The following is a 22,265-nucleotide window of genomic DNA, read 5'->3' as shown; positions in this document are numbered from 1 at the left end:
CCTCGACAGAATCGCAAATTATTGGGTATCTTGCTGGCAGCCACTGGGGAAGCGATTGCTACACTGCATGGTTCTGCTTTTCAAGGCGTATGTTGATAGAGTGTTGTGCTATAGCTTCAGACCTCTGCAGCAGCTATCACATACAAACAAAAGAGAATTGGCGTCGGAGTAAAATAACTATCTCAGAAAGTTTCACGGACTTTCTAAAGGCTCATCGCGTTCACGACTATTTATGAAGTCGGTTGCCTCCCCCTGGCCATGCTACGGCTCCAAGAAGCGCTACGCGTTCATTTGAGGCATAGGCTACATGCAAAAATTCATATCCTGTCCCACGTCGCTCTTCAAACCCACAATTCTAACTTTGGACAAGCCATAAAAAGTGTTAATGTCTCAGTTCCAACTCAAGCTCCACAGACCAGGCAACGGAACGTTCCGTCCTGGACTGACACCCCTGCGGATGCAATCCTTCATAGCTGGAACTGATTCGAAAAAACATATGCCACACATTGGCCTACTGCATACGACACTTGCCCAAATTAACAGATTTTACTCGACAACAACTCACATTTATACAAATGGATCGGGAACACCTGAGTATAATTCCTCTGGAATTTTTATTCTATCAGCTGACAAAGCACTGTCGTATCGGCTTGAGCGACTGATTTCGCCCGTGTCGGCGGGATAAGAGAAGCGACTGATTTCGCCCGTGTCGGCGGGATAAGAGAAGCCCTCGATACATTCTACGCAGGCCGCTGACATACTGGACCGGCTTCTGCTATTCAAAAGCAGCTCTTCAAAGCCTACGACGTACGACGTACTAGCTGTTTCAGCTTTCCCGAACATTTCAAGCGCGAAGAAGATTTACATCACCTCGTATGCGTCGCTGGTCATCGCGTAGCCCTCCGGTGGGTTCCATTCCACAGTGACATCATGGGAAATGAGAAAGAGGATTAGGATGCCCGCAGTTGCCTAGAAATTAGGAACAGAAAGATCTTCACGAAACATGATGCCTCCACAATTACGAGAGCACTAGCTTTGATAAAAAGGAACCATTTATGGTCCCCGTGGAAGTGCCATTGAGGGTTTTTACATGGCATAGATTCATACAGTCAAACCTCGTTATATCGAACAGTGCGCGAACCGTGAAATAGTTCGATATAACCGAAATTCGATATATAAAATTTGATCAAAAACGCGTCAAAATGCAGCGCGATTCAATCACTAAAAAGGAAACGACAAGAATGACTACTCACATGAAGCGTTAAAGTGAAATATTTATTCCCAGGGGAAAAAAACTGCAGCAGCGTTGACTGTTTCTTCGAGTTGACTGCATGTCGTACCACAGCCTGCTCCATGGTTTCCAAAGAGTCCACGAACGCGAGACCACTACCTTCCATTCCGCCGAAGTAGCGGCGTAAAAGTTCCACAGCGGCCACAGCTTCGCCCGCAGTTGGGAGCGGAGCGGGGTCCTCGGTGGTCAAAGGGCCAGGTTCGCCGTCCACCACCTCTGAAGCCATCCCGCAGGTGACCTCCGCGGCGATTTCCACGTCGGTTAGTTCAGCCGTGGTCCCCGTTTCGTCATCGCCGATGAAATCGTTGATGGTCATGCTCTCTGGTGGTCATGGTTGATGGTCATGCCACCGCTATTCTCCCCTGCGTTGCGGGAAAGCCTTCCGCCTGTTTCCGGAGCGCGCGCTTTCGGCCGGCGCTGAGTTCGATATATCCATTTCTTAACCGACCGAGTTCGATGCAGAAAATTAAAAATGCATGTAATTCTTTTAAAAAACTGACAATGGTTCGATATAAGCAATAATTCGATATACCCGTGTTCGATATAACGAGGTTCGACTGTATATTAAAGTGAGGCTGCTAGAACGCCTCCCCGCCGACTGGAGACGTTATTCCAGAGGCTTCGTGTCAACGCGACATCAATAAATCCTTATCTACATTGGATAGGCCAGAGATCAAGCCCATACAGTGATAATTGTGGCTCGTGTGAAACTGTCGAAAATATATTACTGGAGTGCTCTGCTTGTGCCGAATCACGGTGCCATTTACAGTATAAAATTGATTTCCTCCGCCCTGGATTATCTCTCTTTCTCTCTCTCTCTTTCTCTGTCCTCTCTCTCTCACTGTGCACCAGGAATGCTGCATCTTGATTCTACAGTTCTCGTATCTGCAACAAAAGGCATTTAGTAGCAGGAAGAAACAATTGCTAGGTGTGAAAAAAATTTTCCGCGAATACGTACAGTCAAACCCGGTTAAAGCGAACTGCAATATACGCCACGATTAGATCGAACTATGATGTCCTCCGCCAATATTTATTGGCGGAGGACATTGACTGCCGAAAGCACTTCATTAAGCGTCGGACGGCTTTCACTCGCGACATCTTCTGCCTCATCGGTGCTTTTCATCAGCATTGCGACGGTGCTGGTGACGGTGCCCGCGTCCGAGGGGCTTACGGTGACGGCAACGTCGTCGTCGACACTCAGGAAATCTTCGAAGGACACTTTTTTTGGCACAACATCTGGAAGGTTGGCGAGCTGCCGTCTTGGTCCGGATTCACTGACTGGGCGGGTTCCGTAGTCCCGCGCGTCGGAAACAGTTACGGAAAGTGTCGCGCGTCATGTCACTCCATACGAGGCGCAATGTCTCAGTCGCGGCTTTTGCTCAGTGGTCGCGGCCAATCAACATCTCAATCGCCGCTCTGAGACCATGCATTTTGGCGGCCATTTTAGGCACGCCGAGTTCGATATATCAGATGTGAAGCTCGTTATAAGGAATATGTTTCGCGTGTATTTCCGTAATTGATTTATTTTTGTTCGATATATAGCATAACTACCTTCGGTATGAATTCGTGAAGACTGGAGATGCCACTGTCTTCCTCGACTTGAACGTCCAAGAAATCAGCGTTTTATTTATCGCCGATCTCCTGAATGTGCATGCAGTTGGCAGCGAAGCACCAGGCGCATGCACACTGCGACCTCCGCACCAAAGTGCTTGTCTCTGTCACAATGGTGAAAATTGCTTCTGACGAACGTCCAACAATTCTTCTTAACCATTTCATAGTGAAATAGTTCAAAACGCACTGAGTAGAACGTGAGAATAAACGCCTTACTTAAGGGAACCCACCTGATTGCATTCCTATTGAACTTATACACATTCATGATCCACTGGCTGAAAAAGCATCGTGTACCGATGCGAAAGGTTTTAGAAATTCACAGAGGTGTTCCTAACCACCCAGTTTGCTTCCTTCGGAAATATACCACTGCGTTGCTGAGATAAAATTAAACAAGAAGTACATTTGGGTTAATCTAGTCCTCACTAGATGGCGCTAGCTCGCTAGCAGGGAACAGTTTTATTTTTTGTTGTTTCAGTACAGAAGGGACATATCTCTAAAATAAGCAATCTATGCCGTTGTGAACATTGATATGTATTTGTAAAACTTTTTGTATTGGTGCACGATAGAGAGAGAGAGAGAGAGAGAGAGAGAGGAGAACTCTTTAATGTGGGCTGGAGAGGTCAGCTCTGCTAGCGGCGGTGCTTGCTACGCCAGATGGGGATGATTACAATGCAGTGAAGTGAATGTGAGAGATCGGGAAAGCAGCAATAGATAGAAAAAAACAGTTAAATAAAAATGGCACGCAATGTAGTGCAAGGAACAAACTCAAAATAAAGTTAAGGAAAAGAAATAAAAATTGAGCGAATGGAGCCCAGGAAGCGCAGAGCGTCTAACAAGAAAAAGGAGTCAAAGCGTACAGGACGACACAAACGCGTACAGAGGTAGCCATGCGCACAATGGAAGAATTACAAAGTTTTGTCTAGTCCTGAATCTCGCAAAAAACGCAGGAGAATTTCTGTCCCTAAATATGAGTCATTGTTGTTGTCCCAGGGTCCAAGAAAGTGACACAACTGAAGGCTTGCTCCGCGTGGAACACGAGACAGGCAGCTCGCCGTTGTAACTCGCGCAGCGGAAAATCGCGGACATATACACAACAAGTGCTCGGTAGTCTCGCGCACAGCGCACGTGGGGCACAGTGGTGAATCCTCCCACCCTATTCTGAACTTGAAGCTTCGGGTGTAAGCCACGTTGAGACGCAAACGATGCAGTACACCTTCAGACGCTTTGCTTAGGTCGGGTGGAACACGGAATTTACAGAAAGGGTCAATTCCATGTACAGGTGGATATCCGCTGCGAGGGTGCTGCCACTTCAAGATTTGCTCCCTCCAACCAGTTCGATAGATAACGGCACAACCATCCTCTCGAGAGAAAGGAAGCTGTGTCGTGTTACGCAGAGAGTGGCCAGCGCTGGCGGCTGCATCAGATATTATATTTCCTTCTATTCCCGAATGACCAGGAAGCCATTGAAGCACGATGCAATGGCCCGTGCGCACTACCGCTGTGTGAATTTCACTGATTTCACACACAAGCTGACTGCAGTGGTTGGACAGCGTTCTTAGAGCTTGCAGAGCACCCCGTGAGTCTAAAAAGATCACCCATCGTCGAGCTTTATGTGCACCAATGAAATGAAGGGCAGCCCTTACAGCCGCTAGCTCAGTAGCGGTGGATGATGTTTTATGGCACATAAAGAGAATTTATTAAACACAGGTTACAGTTAGGACCCGCTGTAGTTAGCTACTACACGGGTCGACAGAGCACAGGATTTACGTAATGTGCCACAGAGGAAAAGGAAGTGAAGATCATGGAAGTTCACAAAACAACTAGTACACCGCACCGAAGGTCCTTTACAATAATGTCCGAGGCACGAGACTCAGACACCATAGTTCACGCGTGGGAGTGAACATAAAAACCACAACAGTTCACACACATCCGTTCTATGTCCGTACAGAAATGCATGCGCAGCCAGGCTGCCTAAACTGCGCCTTGGCCTCAAACATACAACTCCTTTCAGCACGCAAGTTTCACCTTATTAATAAGGCACGACACACCATTGCACGGTGTTATTGGCAACCTTGATGAAGCGAGTAGACGAACGCATGAGAAAAGATTCTTCACCCAGCGCCACCAGCTCATGCTGCAGATGCTCTATGGCCATTTTTCGAACACGCCACAACAGGGGATACATGGCACGCTGTGGTCGTGCCTGCAAGGCGGCTACACCTCGCTGGCGCCACACAACAAAGGCACCCACACACAGCAGAAAGCTGACAAATGGGTCTTTCGATTTCGTGTGGGCTCCCAGCCTAAGCTCAAACATTCTGCTGAGTAAAACCCAGAACGTGGCGGCCACACGACACTCAAAAAGAGCATGCTCTAGCGTCTCAGTGCGTCCGCATTGCGGGCACCGGGAAGAGCGAACCACACCAAATGCTGCAAGGCGGTCACACGTCGGCAGGGCCCTCCAGCCCCGCAGCCACCCGAAATCACGAACGTCTGCAGGAAGCACCGCTGACGTTAACTGTTGCCAGCGGGCCCCGCGAGACTTCTCTTTTTGCCGATCATTCAGTTGCCCAATAGCCAATTTCTCGCACATATCAGTCGCAGATGAAGCTCTAATATCCAAATCTGGGTTGGCCGACTGAAAGCCTCTAAGTGTTTTAGTAACGTACCTGTAGAAAGCTGGCGGCTGCACGGCTGTAGGTCCGGGAACGGGCTCATCATAAAACAACAAGCGAGCAGTACCCAAGAAGTAGCGAAGCAGAGCCTGCCCCGGGTACTCATCATCATCTACTAGTTCCCACACACCGCGTAACGCTAGAACACTTGACATCGTGTTCAGGCATGGCAAGCTAAAACCGCCCATGCTGCGGGGCAGACGCAGCAAAGCGCGCGCAACTGACTCGGTCTTGCTAGCCCAGAAAAATGACCCGAATTTTGTGGCCAGCCGACGAGTTATATCACGAGGTGGTCGAGCTACCCTCGCCACGTAAAAGAACGCCGCTGACACGCACGACTTAATGATATAGCTCCTCTCAGAGAGAGACAGCTTGAAAGTCGACGCTATGTTTATACGTTTGTCAGCCGTATCTAACAAACCCTTCCACGTCTCACGAGCGACTTCTCCAGAGCCATGGAAGACTACACCTAGCACCCGGACTTTCCTCACCCACTGTACGTCTCCAGCAAGGTCACTGGCAAGCGACCCAAATCGTAGCGCTCTGCTTTTGCCCTTATTCAGCCGGGATCCAGACAGCTCACCATACTCCAAAAAAAGCCGTGTAAACGCTCGGTAGCTGTCCTCATCCCGGAGAAAAAGGGACACATCGTCCGCATATGCAGAGACCTTAATCTGACCTTGACCGGGCAGCGGGAAGCCGCGGATGGAAGGACACGCTGCCACGCGACGCAGAAGGGGGTCCAGGCATAGGGCAAATAGCGAGGGGGACCAGGGACAACCCTGCCTGATCCCGCGCGTAACTGTGAAGCGCTCACTGAGGCGGCCATTGACAAGCAGCCGGGCGGTCACGTTCGAGTAAGCTAGCCGAAGGCAAGATATATACTCCGACGGGAAACCGTAGAGACCTAAGACACCGAGCATGTACCGGTGCTCCACTCTGTCGAAAGCTTTCGCCTGATCGACCGATATGAAACAACCGGAAATGCCGGTTCTCGATGCGAAGTCAAATAGGTCGCGGGTCAGGGCTAAAGATGAAAAAATTGACCGGCCCGGCACGCTGCACGTTTGCGCGCAGCTTAGTATGTACGGGAGTACATGGCTCATTCGGCGGGCTAAAATGGACGCAACAATCTTATAATCAGTGTTGAGGAGCGTGATAGGCCTGTAGGCACCTGGGTCCGAAGGGCTCCCTCCTGGCTTCGCTATCAGTACGACACGACCCTCGCGAAAGGATTCCGGCCGCTCTCCATGAAGAAGAAAGCCGTTCACCATGGCGAGAAGCGCGCCCCCAACAACGGAAAAAAAGGTCTTGTAGAACCTTGCAGGGATGCCGTCAGGGCCCGCCGCTGATGCGCCGTTTAGGCGTCTGACGCAATCTTGCAGCTCCTCTTGCGAAACCGGCGCACAAAGCCTGCTCGCCATGTCATGGGGTACCTGTGGCAGCGCTCCACAAAAAGACGCTAGGCGTTCCTCAAAGAATGCATCCCGCAACGTATTCTCTGAGGTGAGAAGGCGAGAAAAATGTGCCGTGAACACCTCACAAATGTCGTCGCTATTAGCACTTTTCGAGCCGTCCGGCAACATAACCTCTGGCACTTGAGCCAATCCTGGTCCGTCAAGGGAGCCTGATTTGACGTACCGTAACACGGATTTGTCTGAAACTGGCCGGCCTAGAAACTGGGCACGACTAGCAGCGCGAGAGGACTGCCGTAACAGATGTTCGTATCGCGCTCTCAATACATTGACGTAGTCACGCATGGTGAAGGTTAAAGCGCCACCCCTTTTGACGATCCGAAGCCTCCACAGTGTATCGTTGAGCGCGGCCGTGATGCGGCCTTTACGCGCTCTCCCCTCCCGGACCAACACCTCGCGCCAGCCGGACTTTAACTCATCCCACGGTAGTGGGTTCGTCGAGTCGCGGCGCGGTGGACGAAGCGCATCCCTTAACGCGGCTACACTGACCTCATCTGTCAGAAAACTCTCGTCCATCCGCCACAACTGCTGACGTGGCATACAGTCGCCAAGGTTTAGAGTTGCTAAGACTGGCTTGTGATCGGAGATACGCGGAGTGCCCGCAGGAAAAGAAAGAACGTCACAGCGCTCAAGATAATGGCTGAGCTCCGGCGGGAAGTAGAACTTATCCAACCGGCTGCCAGATCGTCCCCTTTCCCACGTGGCGGCAAACCTTTCACCATGCAGCTGCACCCATGCGTCGCGGAGTTGGAACTGGCTTACAAGATCATTTAGTGCCCGCGCGCCGACATAAGGTTTACCCTGTCCAGGACCGCACACATCTCGCTGGGGATCGAGAACACAGTTAAAGTCCCCCACTAAAAAGGTGGGGTAGGGCTCCAACATGAATGCATCTAGAGATGCGAAAAACGCCGATGAATCGGAGTGTCGCGCCGGTGCATAAACAACCACGGCACGCACGCGACGATCTAGGAGCAGAAAATCTACTGCAATCACGCGCCCGTCAAAGCCAAACGTGCAGTGAGCCTTGCGACGAAGGCTCTCGCGCAAGAAAACAACTCCTACCCCCGAAGCTACCCGATCATGCAATGCAAAAAACGCCTCCACTGAAAACCGCTCGCGAAAAGCCAACACATCGCGCGCCGAGCGGAAATTACATTCCTGCAGGAAGAGAACGTCAACGTTTTGCGCACGTGCATAATGCATTATCTCTCTCTGTTTGTCAAAGCTTCGAGAGAGAGAGAGAAATGACCTTTATTGCGTTGTCCGGCGGGGGGTGCGGGTCAGGCCACGCAGGGCTTCGCCGTCACCCCTGTCTATCTACCTATTCTAGGTATCGGGCTGACCTCGAAGCAATGGGCCTGGCCTGCGGCTCGGGCTACTAGGGGTGTCCCCGCCCCGCCTCCTGTCACCGTTCCCGAGGGAAGCAACCGGGGGGGAGCGCGGGTCCTCCTTTCGCCGTTGCCGCGCCAGAGCAGCCTCGAGCCGCTGGACGGCCCTGAGCTGGAGTCCGTGCTCCGTAGAGCCGATCATGTCGCGAACGTCCGGTGGGAGGCCGCGGCCTCCGTCACGCGCACAGTGTTCTTCGCAGCCCCACATGAGATGGGCAAGGTCCGCGGGCACTCGCGCACACAGACTGCACTCACTTCGTTCGTAGAGGTCCGGGCACACGTGGCGCGCGAGCGCCGGCGTGAGAACCGTTTCTGTCTGCAGTTGCCGCAGGAGCACTGCCTCCCCTCTTGTAAGCCCCGGATGGGGGGGAGGGAAGGCTCGTCTCCCGTGCCTGTACCACCGGAGCGTGGCGCCGTAGGCGGTCAGGGGCTCCGCGTCGTCATCGTCGTCTTGCTGTTCTTCTCCGGGCTCGGAGGGGGGTCGGGCGAGGGGGGGGGGCGCGGCTCGGCACGTGGCGAGGTCTCGAGCCGCGGCGTCCGCCTCTTCGTTGCGGTTGCGGTGGCCGTTGCGCAGCTCCCGGCCCGCGTGGGCGGGGAACCAGCGGATGCTCGTGCTGTTCGCGCGGGCTCCCTCCCCGATGCTGGAGAGGAGTCGCGCGGTGCTCTTGCACACCGTGCTCCGGGCGAAGTTCGCTATCGCCGACTTGGAGTCACTGAGGATGGTCGTCGTGCCCGGCCGGACCAGGGCGAGAGCGATCGCCGCCTCTTCGGCCTGGCGGGCGGTCGTGGCCCGCACGCTCCCGGCGCTGAGCAGTTCTCCCGTGGTGGCCTTCACGACCACCGCCACAAAGGTGTCGGCCCGCTCTCGGTACTTGGCCGCGTCCACGAACACTGCGCCTTCGCGCTCGTTGTATTCCTTGGCGAGCGCGCACGCTCGCGCCGACCTGCGCTCGACGTTCCGCTCCGGGTCGACGTTCCTCGGGAGCGGCGGCACGATGACGCGGCGGGCGATGTCGTCCCGCAGCGGAACGAGCTCGTCCTCCGCCGCAGGTCCGAGGGGCGGGCTCAGGCCCACCCTCTGTAGTATCTTCCGGCCCGATCTGGTGGTGCTCAGGCGTTCGAGTTGTGACACGCGCTGCGCCTCGCTGATTTCCGCCAGGGTGTTGTGCACGCCTAGGGACAGGAGGGCCGCGTTGCTGGTGCCGTTGAGGAGGCCCAGGGCCGCCCGGTACGATTTGCGGATGGCCGCGTCGATCCGGGCCCGCTCTTGGGTCCTCCACTGGTGAAAGGCGCCCACGTACGCCACGTGGCTCACCACGAAAGCCTGCAGCAGACGGAGGAGGCTGGCTTCCCGCATCCCCCGCACGCGCGTGGAGACTCTCTTGACGAGGCGCGTGGCGATGCCCATCTTCGTTGTCATTCGCTCGATCGTGGTGCTGTTGGTGCGGCTGGCGTCCACGTGCATGCCGAGGACCCGGATGCTCGGAACCTTCGGGATGGCCGTGCCGTCCCCCGCTCGCACGACGATGTTGCGCTCCGCCTCGGCGGCGGCGCGCTTGCGGTACCGGCCCGGTGGGGGCAGGATCAGCAGTTGGGACTTCTGTGGGGAGCACCGGAGACCCGTGCCGGTCAGGCTGGCCTCGATGCTGTTCACCGCCTCTTGCAGCGTCGACTCGATGTGGCCGTCACTGCCGCCCGGAACCCACAGGGTGATGTCATCCGCGTAGATCGCGTACTTGACGTCGGGGAGCGCGTCCAGGCGCCGGGCGACCCCGATCATCACCAGATTGAACAGGAGCGGCGAGATGACGGAGCCCTGCGGGGTGCCGGTGCTGCCGAGTTCTCGCTCGTCGAGCTGCGTTCGGCCGATCTCCAGCCGGGCGGTGCGCCGGGACAGGAAGGCTCGGATGTAGTCGTAGGAAAGCTTCGAAAACCTTGGGCATTCAGGGAAAGAAAATGTACCAGCATGATGGTATTAATGCGCTAGTTAATGTTGACGCTCCCTCCTACATTTCGCTGTCCTCAGAGGACACTTCAACACACAATTTCTTAGTGTCATCCGCGCCACCTGAGTCCGCGGAGGAAGGCAGGGTCCGCTTGGACTCGTCGGGCCAATCCAGGATGGATGGGGAGCGCAGTAGGTCAGCGACCTGGCTGACAGGATTGACTAGGCGGGGGTCCTTGATCTTGGGCGGAAACAGAACACTGGTGCTGGGCGTAAGAAGGCCCGCGACAGAGGGCTTTGACGCGAGTGCTGTCTTGGCACTGGTTCCGGGCTTGTTTTTCTCCTTTCGTCGGCTGCTGCGCGAGCCGCTGGAGGTTCCAGAAAGAGCGGTGTTTTTGACCGGCGCATGCCCTTGCTCGCGCTGAGGCTGCTCTGCGGTGTCGCTGCTCTCGGTAGAGCTGAGACTCGTGAAGAGGGAAGTGTCCGCCGAAGACGATGACGTGGCCTCCCCAGCAGGTGCAATCGCCTCCTCCGAAGGCGACGTGTAGCCCTCGAGGTCCATTTCTTGGCTGTCGCTCGTAGATTCCTCAATCGCCGTGCTGTCACCCAGAGCAGTGCTCCCGCTTGACGCCTCTGCCGGCTGGCCTGAGGAGGCCCGGGGTAGTTCGGGAAATTCGCTTGCGCTTCCGAGAGCCTCAATATTGCCGCTTGACGCCTCTTCTGGCTGGCCGGAGAGGGCGCAGGGTAGTTCAGGAAATTCACTTGCGCTCTCGAGAGCCTGCTGACTGGGGGACGCACTAGGCGTCGCGGAGAAATTGCTTGCAGCGTCCGCATAGGACCGGGGCCGCAGGCAGTCGGCGGTTGCATGGTTGCCCTTGCAGCGCCGACACTTGGCGTTACAGTCGGCTTCGTCGTGGCCGTACTCCGAGCAACGGCCGCACCACGGGGTCTTGCAGTTGCTAACTTGGTGGCCGCTCTGACCGCAACGGGCGCATACCCGTCGAACACCTTTATACTCAAACTGGGCCTTGAACCCTCGTATCTTCATGAAGTTAGGCACGGCCTTGGCCATCTCCATCTTCACGAGTCGCATGCCGGTCTTCATGTGCTGAAGACTCCTCCACGCCGGCTGGCTGACGTTGAGGACCTTTCCATACGGTCTCAGTGCTGCCGCGAGTTCCGCGTGGCTAACGACGGGGTTCAAGCGGTACACCGTCACGTAGACGACCTGTGGGCCCATGCAGGCCACAGGACACGAAACGCCGTTCACAAGGACGGCTCCTTTTTCGGCGATCTTGCGAGCAGCAGCTGCCGAAGCAGCCACTGCGCAGAACTTAAATCCACCCAGGTGCATCAGGGTGTCCAGGCCATAACGGCGTACGATTTCCTCGAGGCTGTTCACCAGGTCATCCACGGTGACGTCCTTCGGGGCCGTGAAGTAGAAGACATGGGCCTTGGGTGGTGGCTGAACAGCCTCCCAAGACGCCATGACGACGTGTCCTTAAATGCCCAAGAGGCGGTCCAGTCGGCGGCAGGGTATATGACGTCCAGAAGGAGGGGCCACCCCAACGACAAACGTAGGGCCGCCCCACAGGAAAATGAAGTCCTTGACTCAATCAGCGTCGAAGTCGAACTCGGGTTTTCACGAGGCCACTGCACCTCCGAAGTAATTTCCAGCTCATGGCTTAGTTTTTTCCTGATTGTGCACTGGACCGACGGAATCCACACGCCAATGGCAGATGATTCTTCGGTCACTGAGCCATCCGCATAAACGTGGGTGTGGCTTGCGTACGCGGTAAATAAATACTCAAGTGTGAAAAACTTCAGTTCAGGTGCGGGCATGGACGACTTTTTGCTTATTCCTGGAAGTGTCGTTATTATATTCCATGGTGCAAGTATCCACAGTGGCAATGCTGGCTTTACAGGTCGCTGGAAATTTGCTGGAAGCAAGTCTTTTACATGGGATGCAGTGGTGGCTGCCAGATGATGCGCATGGCACCGACTACCGAGTGACATGGCGTAGTGACGTTCGAAGGCACTCTTGATGTTGAAGCACTGACGCTGAGAGGCACCGAGCTTCCCGCAGTGTTCCAATTGTTGACGTGCATTTGGGAAGACCCAGGCACACGCTTAGAGCTCTCGCCAGCACTGAATCTATGACCTTCAAATTTGTAGAAGACAGTTGATCCAGGGCCGGCAGGCTGTAGCGTAAAAGGCCGAGAAAGAGTGCTTGATAGAGTCCAAGAAGAGAGGACACGGAGCATCCCCAAGATTGTCCACTCAGCATGCGCAAAATGCGCACAAAAGACAAAAGCCTTTCTTTCAGCTGCCGGATATGGGGAGTCCAAGACATTGAACGGTCAAAAACGACGCCGAGAAATTTGTGACATTTGACATAGGGTATCTGCGTACCTTCTACTCTGAGCGTATATCGTGAGACGTCACGCCGAGTGAACGCAATCGCTGCACACTTCTGAGGGGAAAAGATCAGCCCGCAGCTCCTCAGGTACTTTCGCATCGCCAGGATCGCTCTCTGAAGTATGACACGAATGTTTCGACGGTTTTTGCCTGAGGCCCAGATGCAGATGTCATCTGCGTACAGCAAAATATTGACGCCTTGGGGAAGAACCGTTGACAGGCGTATAAGGCATATGCTGAAAAGAGTCGGACTCAAGATGCCGCCTTGAGGAACTCCATGTGTGACAAGATGCTCGGTCGTTGCGCCATCTCTGGTGACCATATAGACGTACCGATGTTGTAGGTAATCGCAGAGCCACTGGAACATACGTCCTTGCAGCCCTACGAACTTCATCTCTATTCGGATAGCTTCGTGTGCCACGCTGTCAAACGCTGCCTTGACGTCCAAAAAGACAGCTATGGTGATGTTTCCAGCTGCTTTTTGTCGCGAGATATCCACCGCCAGGGAAAGTTTGTTATCCGTGCTGCTTCGTCCTCTCCGGTATCCAGACATCTGCGATGGATAAACACCTCGATTTTCAAGGTCCCAAGCAAGCCGTTCTAACACCATCTTCTCCATCACCTTGCCAATACAACTTAAAAGTGCAATTGGCCGGTATGAATCTATAACGGTTGCCGGCTTGCCTGGCTTAAAGGGGTCCTGAAATACCTTCCGCCGATGCGTGGATGTACGTGTAACCAAATAAAGCAATGTATTAGCAAACTCCTCCCGCAAGAATTTTGTTGAAGCGATGAGTATTAGCTGAGAAATCGTAAATCAAAACCCGCGTATTATCGTCGCGCCGCGTTTCCTCCTTCTTTCAACTTACTCTCCGCTGTTGACGGTGAGGGAGCCTTCCCTCCCATGATGCTGCGCTCCTCCGCGGTGACGTACTTCCGCTATTGCGCTGCTCACACAGCCGTCTACTACGGGCAAGCTTTGTTGACGCCATGAAGCCCGCACTCCGCTCAAGGCTGGAAAAGCGAACGAAAAATCTGGTCCCATGTGTGCGGCGGCCTGGCCTTGCCCTTTCGCGGTGTACGTTGCTGTAGAACTTTGCTATCGGCGGCACGCGACTTTTTATCGGCGGCGAACTCGCAGCCGCACGGGGAGGATCCTGCGCTCGCTCCCTTGGATGCACAGCGTACTGTTTATCCAAAAAGCGCCGTATCAGATGTAGCCCCGCTGGTGCCGGGTCTTCTTTTGTGGCGGTGGTAATTCCTGCCGGCGGCATGTGAAAAAGACATTTTAAACCGATACATAACCTGTGCACAAAACGCCAGTTCAGAGCCTCTGCGCCAGTTCAGCTTGGGGCGACGCGTGGTGGAGAGCGGCAACGTTGGCAAAACATGCTCCGCCGCGGCTCTGAGCTTTCAAGCGCTGGAGCGAGCACCATTTCTTTGACAATATCAAACATCGGTTGCCCTGGCAACAAGGCACAAACCGCTCTGGAAGTCAGTTACGGTTGCGTGATCCCGGTTCAGCTTGGGGCCCCACCTCGCGGCATATGGGCACTGCAGGCATACTACTCACTCCCATTTGGAAGTGCGAGATGCGTTTGGCATTACAGGAGGCGATGGTGTGTGTGTTGTGGACGCCTTTGTTTCGCGATGAAATGCGACGTTGTGCTTCTGCGGTTGGATAGTGCTCCCCATGGTCTGGATTATCTTTCTCAAGCGGCGTACGACTCAACCTCGCATGGGGTATGTGCAGTGTGCGTGGCTAAAAGCCATCTCGTCTTCTGCGCCAGAGTTAAGTGACTTGCTGTTCGCCCCGCAAACCGCGTGCGAGGTGAGTGCCGAATTTACGACGGGCAGGAGGAGGCAACCCATCGTCTCTCAATCGCGGTTCAGACTTGCAACGCATGTTGCGATGTTGTGTTCGTTCGAAACGCATCTCTGGATTGTTTGGAAGTTGAATAAAATGTATGCGTCAAACCCGGGCATTCGGCTCAGGGCGTTCTCTGCGATTGCCCGAAAGAAGTGCCACGGGGCTTCAACGCTTTCTTTATGGAACGTACTCAGATAAGAGAATATCCATGTCGTGTTATGGCCGTGTTGCGTTCAATACAAATGGTTAAGCGTTTGTTTACTTGTTTCGTTTGTCGTAAAATGTCCAAGCACTCCGGCACTCCGCTGGCAGATCAGCCGGCGAGCCGACGCTGAGCAGACGACTCATCTCTTTGCCGGAAGTGCGTTAAAAAGCCGCCCAATAGCAGGATGTCTAGCTCATGACGAACATCTGGGAATTGATGACGTAGACATGTGAAGAAGGCGGCGTCCAAAAACACGAAGGGAAGGGTGAGAAAAAAGCGACAAACTTTGCAACAAAAGTGTGAGCTTTCCGCTGCGCGTAAAAGAGTAATACTTGGCACAGATCATGTTTACGACCCAATCTAACGATTGCGCTAGTTCATTTAGTGTGCTCAAAACGCCTTTCAGGGCCCCTTTAAGGACCGCAATGATCCGGGCAACTTTCCAGCTGGCCTCAAGGCGCCCTCTCTGCCACGATTCGTTGTACACGGAGAGGAGCTGATGAAGAGCTTTTGGGCCCAAGTGGCGCAGAGCCAAATACGTGGTGCCATCAGCGCCAGGGGAAGAAGACACCACAAATGCGACCTTTCACCATTGAAGAGCTCACCAGGGCGTTGGTGCACGATGGTTTTTAAGTCCGTGAGTGATCAAGTAGTAAGTTCGAAAGGAATGTCATGGGGTGAGTCCCCTTAACCCTTAACAATAAAAGAATAAGAGCAATAGCAAACTTCCCGTTTAACTCTCATATGCAAGAGCTTTTCAAGTGGTTTCATGTTTTTATGGCTAATAATACTACGACTATTGTCTCACCATTCAGGCAACACCGGCGTCGAATACAGCAGGTGTTCTACATAAAAGCGGCAAGGTTAAAAGAAAACATTCTAGTTTTCTTTTCTGTCTTTCTAATTTTATTTCTAGTTTTGTAGAAAACTTTCTAGTTTTCTTTTAGCCATGCAATCAGTCATGCAATTCTACCCATGCAATCAGTCAACACCGTTGAATCCTTTCAACAACGCTGGAAGGATTCAGCTTTTTAAACACCGGTTAATAACCTTTTCTAAAAGTCACTCAATGTTTCTAAATTGCTTAAAAGGCCTAAAAACAACTGCTTTGCTAATTTATCCTGCGTATGTAGGCTATGTGCGCAATTGCGTTTGCAATCCGCTGCTTTGCAAATGGAAACTGATATTTATCTTGTTTTTGTGTGAACGCTTGCCTGTGTTTTAGTTGTTACTCGATATTTGCATTCGATTGCAACATTTTTTTTTTAATTTTTCTGTCATATGTAGTGCGCCTAAAGTCTGTATGCTATTTCATATTGCACAAACCACTGCTGTCGTAAACGGGGCGGTGGCCACATCCTCGCCAAGCTGTCAAAATGATTTTTGTGGTTGCTTTTCCCTGATACAAAAGAAAAATAAACTAGATTGGGCACGTTAGATTGGCTTGAAGTGTTGTAAACAAGGTTAATGCAGAGAGGTGCCTGGTTGCATGCAGCGATAGCAGGTAATTTTCGATGTCATCGTGACAGCGCATTCACAATTGCACTCACAAGTGGTCCAGGAGTTTGCCCATGCGTGTCTGAATCAATTACACGTATTTAAGGCTTCATCCGGCATTAGCAGAAGTCTGGAGTGCAGAACTCCTTTCCTCCACTTTCCCCTCTCTCTTGTACACCGCTTTCCCGAAAGAAGCTGGAATGTGGGACGGGATCGCGGTGACTATGTTGTGTTGTTTACTAGGTAAAATTATTATTTGGAGTCAGTGTGAACCGGTTACCCCAGCTGAATCGGACGAACAAATATAGCCAAACCTACAAGCGAGAAAATATAAACTAGGCAAGCTAGAAATTTGCTCGATACTATTCAAAACACGTGTGCGAAATCTAGAGTTTCGTATACAGAATTGGAGACTCTATGTTTGCAATGTACACTTCAAGACAGTACACTGTTTGTAAGCATAATTCTATCCACAGTGACAACACACTTCAATATAGCGATATAGCCAACCCACAGAGGCATATACCGCCAAACGATATTCCGCCAGCGGTGGTCGCGCGGTAGTGTGCAAAGTGTGCAATGTTAGTGTAGTGTCGCCTATCTGCAAGCAACAGGTATGGTGCTATGCGCGTCTGCCCAGGCGGGAACGTAACCACAAATCTACAACAAACCACCTATATGCACGAACGTCGCGGAGAACGGCCGCCATAGATCCCGCCCCACCAGATGGAGTTGGCAAACCCTTGGGCGCGTGCTGTTTTTATTTATTTTTTTTCATCCCTACTTCCCCTTCCATTAGAGAAAAGCAGAAATAGGTCCATAATTACCCTGTAACATCGGTTTCAATCACCTAAGCGCTCGTACGTTCGTTCGTGTTTTCTTTCTTACAATTTTTCAGAACCTTGTGTACCAGGCTGCTCACTCGGAAGTCCGCCGGGGTAAAGTGCGTTTCGGGAACACACTCTGACCCGTGTGTGTTCTTTCTTTGGTAAAGTCATTCGCGTTTGCCATTTCGCTACACCCGAGTAACATTTATAGTGCATTCGACGGAAGCGCACTTAAATTGGAGCGTTTGTAATATGATATGACGTACAATTCACACATACCTCCTAAAGAAGAATGACCAATGACAGTGACAACTGCCGGAGAACGTATTTCCAAACATTTCGCTGCACACAGCACCCACGGGACCTGTCTGTTCACGCGATGGAGGTTATTGGAGGTTATTGGCAACGTGGTTATTGGCTGCGCCCCAAGCCTAAAGCTACCTAAAACATACCAAATCGCCATTATTAACAAAATCGATGCGTAGATTTGAGTTTTTAAAAAAATCAAATTTAGGAAAAAATGGGCGAAGAAAAAAAACTAAGAGATAGACCTGCTGGGGCTCGAACACAAGCCATTAGCGCCAATACTCAGTGCTATGTGTCAAGGCTACAGATCCAGAACGGAGGGTTGGTTTTAGCAGGCGCTCAAAAGAATAGCGCGCGCAGCGACATCACACATGTCACGTGGGTGCTCTGTGGAGCGAAGCGTTCGGAAACACACTGCCGGAGAAACTCGGAAAATTCGCAACTCCCAATTTGTCTTGTACTGCAACATGCCCGCTCAGTGTATTGGCAGTGACAATAGATACAGCTGTTGGAAGCTCATGGCCGATATCTCAATACCTCTTGGTAGCGACTACAACGTACCCACTGGACTCCTATGCTTCCATTCCTTAAAGGAGCCATGAAGACAAAATACAAGTTGGGTTTATTAGAAAGACTGCTTAGTCCCGATAACAATGGTACCAGTATCATCGCAATCTTCGAACAAATAACGGAGATATTAAAAAAAACGTGTGAAGCAGTCGCGACCCGCTAGCCAATTTCCCGCAACTTTTCTATGACGTCACGGAACCTTGTTTGTGCGATTGGCGGCCGCCTAACTGACCTGTCGCGACGACACATGACTGGACGTCCGTAATGGGGCCTCTAGTTCCATTTGACCGCATCACTTGAATGCTAACGTGCAGTCAACGCACTGAAAATTATGTTTTATTGTTGGCCCGTGTGACGTCATTCTTGCTCATAACACGTCACTGTGGCGCAAAATGTGAAAATTTTTGAATACTTCTTGCTTTTTTTCGTTAAGAAAGCATCTTTTGAGGCTGCAATGGAGCTGAGTGAGATACTGAATCCTAGTTCTTTAAAATTAAACGAAGTTGTATTTTCTCTTCATGGCTCCTTCAATGAGAAACTCTCACACGTTCTCACGTTGTAAGAGAAAGCTTAAGCGCCCATCCTTCCAGTCTGCCAGCGTTATCTTGGGTCAAGAGCACTTTCCTGTACACGTCGTGCAGTGGACCCTGTCACCGACACTGAAGCGCTGGGTTGATAGCCTATTAGCATTTAAAGTTACTGAAAGAAGCGCCACTCAGAACTACTTATTTGCACAAATGTGTAGTATCGTAGGAGACAAGACATTATATAACACATGATACAAGAGGGTTGTACATTTGAAATGGTCTTTATTTTGAAGAACTTATTAAACTTGCAGGGCCAGTTACGCAGCAAATCTTTGGACACGGAAAATAGTGACGCGCCTGTACTTTATATGAAACTATAAAACTATTCCTCTTTGAATCCAACACTCAGTGGCACCAAACCATCTTCTAATAGAAAAGCGTCGAAGCAGCTGTTCTCAACTAAATCATCGCTGTGAACATTACCAGACTGCGCACTTGCTAGCTGGGTTCAGAGGCATCCCTACTGCGCAGCTGAATGCAGCCGAAAACTTTGCGAAGTTCATTAATGGAATGTTAACCCTGAGCCGGCCGGGAATCTCTCCAAACTTGAGTTTTCGTACCCACGCGTCACGGTGCGGGTGGTCACAAAGATCCACGGTGTACAGAAAGAAAAACAGTTGTTCCACATCCGCCTTATGCTCGCCTACAGATACCTTCTGCCTGCCAGCTCCATCTTGGGTCGAGAGCATTTTCATGTACACGTCGTACAGTGAACCCAGCACGGCGTTGTCCTCTATGTTGTCCTCCTGCTTTATACGCGCCTCAAAGTTGTTCCCGGCGAGAGTGGGCACCTCAGCATAGTACTGATCTTAGAAGCAGACTTCAAACTGCGAGAACTTGCTTACTTCGTCGGGGTTCCACCACGTGGGAACTGCCAGGTTGTGATTCACCGTGGCGCCGCGCCTGTCGACGGCTTCAAACATGCCGCGAAGGATATAGGGTAGGATGATAGGATACAGGATCGGATCGATGCTCTTGATGATGTTGAGGAAGGCAGTGTTGGCGTGTGGTACGAAGAGTACATTCCGGCCTAAAAAGTACTCGTGTCCAAGCGAAAGAGCCTTGTGTTGATACCTCGCGTCCAGGTCACCTTTCAGAGGCTTGCTTTCCCTGTCAGCCTTCATTGTTTCTGCTTGGATCTCGCGAAAGCTCTCGACAAGGTTGGCGGGGTCCACATGCCTGGTGTTGAAGTTGTAGTAGTTCGCCATGGTGTTTATGTCGTCATTGCTGCCCAGGAAGACGAGGCGCATGTTCTCGAGCTTGTCGACGCCGATGCCTATTTCTGAGCGCTCCAGCCACGACGAGGAGGACAGAAGGCGATCTGTGATGGCGCTCTTGAGCTGCGGCTCGATGATCGACATGCTGTAGTCGTAGTGCTTGAGCAGCAGCCTGGAGTTCGTCTTGCTGAATGTCATCCGGCCGAAGAAGCGCATTCCGTGCTTGTAGACTCGTTCCAGCATGTGCATGCACGCCTGCAGTCGGTCCGAAACAAACTCCAGGTGGCCGTCGTAACTCAAGCGCAGCAGGGGGCTGGCAACCTTGAGAAGAAGCGGGGACAAATGCACCGCAGTTCGGTAGCCCACGTAGTGGAGGAGAGTAACTGTGTAAGTCTCGTTTAGAATGAACGCAAGCTCTTCCATGTAGTGCGGGTTCATGACAGCCACAGTTTTTTCATAGTCAAAAGTCTGTATATATTGGAAAAGGACGGTCAGGTAATCTTTCCAGGCCCACTTCTCACTTCCGTCCAGCTGCCCCGTTCTCTGAATTCGTTCGTGAAATTTGAGGAAACGCAGTGCTCCTCTGCCGCTGAGTAACTTGTCCTCGAGAAGTGCGATGGCCGAGGCTGCGTCCGTCATGTTCTGGCTGCTGTCGAAGAGTGTCAAGGCAGGGGCCACTTTCAGGGTGAAATTCTCTGGCGAGTCGTTGAGATAGGCCAGGTTGTACCTCTTCATCGTCAGGCTCGGGGCATCGATGTTAACAGTGTAGCCGCGATCGGCTTCGAAAGGCTTTCTTAGGTACACCCTGGCGAAAGGAAATACACCCAGATCACGGTCAACGAAGGTCAAGTTAGTGGCGATGCTCACATCGGCTGGAGATTTATCGTAGGGCCAGTCGCCGAGGTTGTACTCTTCTAATAGAGCCCGCAAGGACATGAGGTTCTTGTCACCCTTTTCATCAGACTGGCATTTCGGAAGGAACGAGGTAGCCTGGTGCAAGAAGACCCTGGGGTACTTGTGGTACTGCTGTTCGTTCTCCTTGAGGTACTTATGAAAGAACTTCTCTACGTCCAGCATCAACATCCACGGAGCCCGCTCACGATATGCCCTCGACTCCACGTCCCGGTCGGGCGTCCACCAGCGACCAGAGCAGACGTGAGCGTAGAAACCACCGCAGGGGTTGAAACTCCAGTTAAGCTTCCCGGCCAGGTAGTCTCGAACCCAGCCGCACTCGTCCGTATTGCACTCTGTAGGGAACACTTACTTCTCTCTCCTGCTCAGGTGCCGGCTCTTTGCGTCGCTCTCGCTGCTGTAATCATGCGGCCATCCATCGGCGGGATGGATGGTTCAGTGGCCTGGATTGGTTCAAAAGCGCGATCGCGGCCTGGCCTGCGTGCGACTTCTAAACGGTGACGCAGACACCCACAATGACCACGGGAGCGCCACGCCACACACGGCCAGATAGGGCAGACGGCTGGGTGTTGGAGGTGCAGAAGTCTGCGACCGGGTAGCGACCGCCATGTGCGTGAGCTGCGGCGGTGACGCGGAACTCGAATGGCGGACGGGGAGCTCTATTGAGCGGTTGGCGCCCGAGTCTACCTCAATATCGGCGTCCTCGCAGTTGGTGTTTTGGGACATGTCGGGGGAGGCCCGGCAAGATAGGTTGGTTGGTTGGTTGGTTGCCTCCCACCATGGCACATACCCACGCGGGGGATTGGCCAAGAAGTTTTGTGCCTAATGAGGATGTGACCTATATTATTTTAGATCCCAAAATTTAGAAAAGGAAATACCCAACAGAATTTTTTTAAATATCGGCTTCTTATCTTCAATTCTCTTTCTCTTCCTCTGCTTCTGGTGCTGGCGGTGGTGCCAGAAGATATGACTCACGCTAACCCACTCACGGGGATTGGCCAGAATAGGCGTGCGTGCTGAGAGAAACTATGTGCCCGCTAATTAAAAAATACATTTAAAGAAATAAATAAGCGGTCAATAGAAAAATATAAACAAAGAATTAACTGCCTGAATATGAGAAATAACACCAGAAAGTGTTGAAAGAAATATAAAAGTAAAACTAAGAAAAAGTAAAGAAGAGAAGGAAAAAGAGCCATTAAAAGCATGTAACTAAATAAAACAAGAGAACGGAGTGAAGGAAAGATAGCGAGTGCTAAGGTCATTAAAGTAATGCTAACAGACGGTGGCATGTTTAAGCGGGAAGCCCGGTATGGCCATCTGGCGGCTAGAATGGGAGAAGGCCACATTCCGAAATTAACAAGTGTACGGCGCAGCGATCCCCGCGGCTAAAACCTAACACATTCGCCCCGAACGGTCAGATTAGAGGAACAGACAGTTGGAGGGCCAATTGATTAAACCTCCTTTCCAA

At 52.1% G+C, this 22,265-nt stretch overlaps 1 pseudogene; it reads right to left on the bottom strand.

Annotated features, from left to right (window-relative positions):
* Positions 1-19,087: 19,087 nt before the first annotated feature.
* On the bottom strand, positions 19,088-21,523 carry LOC144144217 (neprilysin-1-like; annotated as a pseudogene).
* Positions 21,524-22,265: the final 742 nt, after the last annotated feature.

Source organism: Haemaphysalis longicornis, unplaced genomic scaffold (assembly GCF_048455015.1).
Source record: "Haemaphysalis longicornis isolate Haplotype H1 unplaced genomic scaffold, Haemaphysalis longicornis Haplotype H1 scaffold_67, whole genome shotgun sequence".
In the NCBI taxonomy this organism is placed as follows: Eukaryota; Metazoa; Arthropoda; class Arachnida; order Ixodida; family Ixodidae; genus Haemaphysalis; species Haemaphysalis longicornis.
This window is presented reverse-complemented; position numbering and strand designations above follow the sequence as displayed.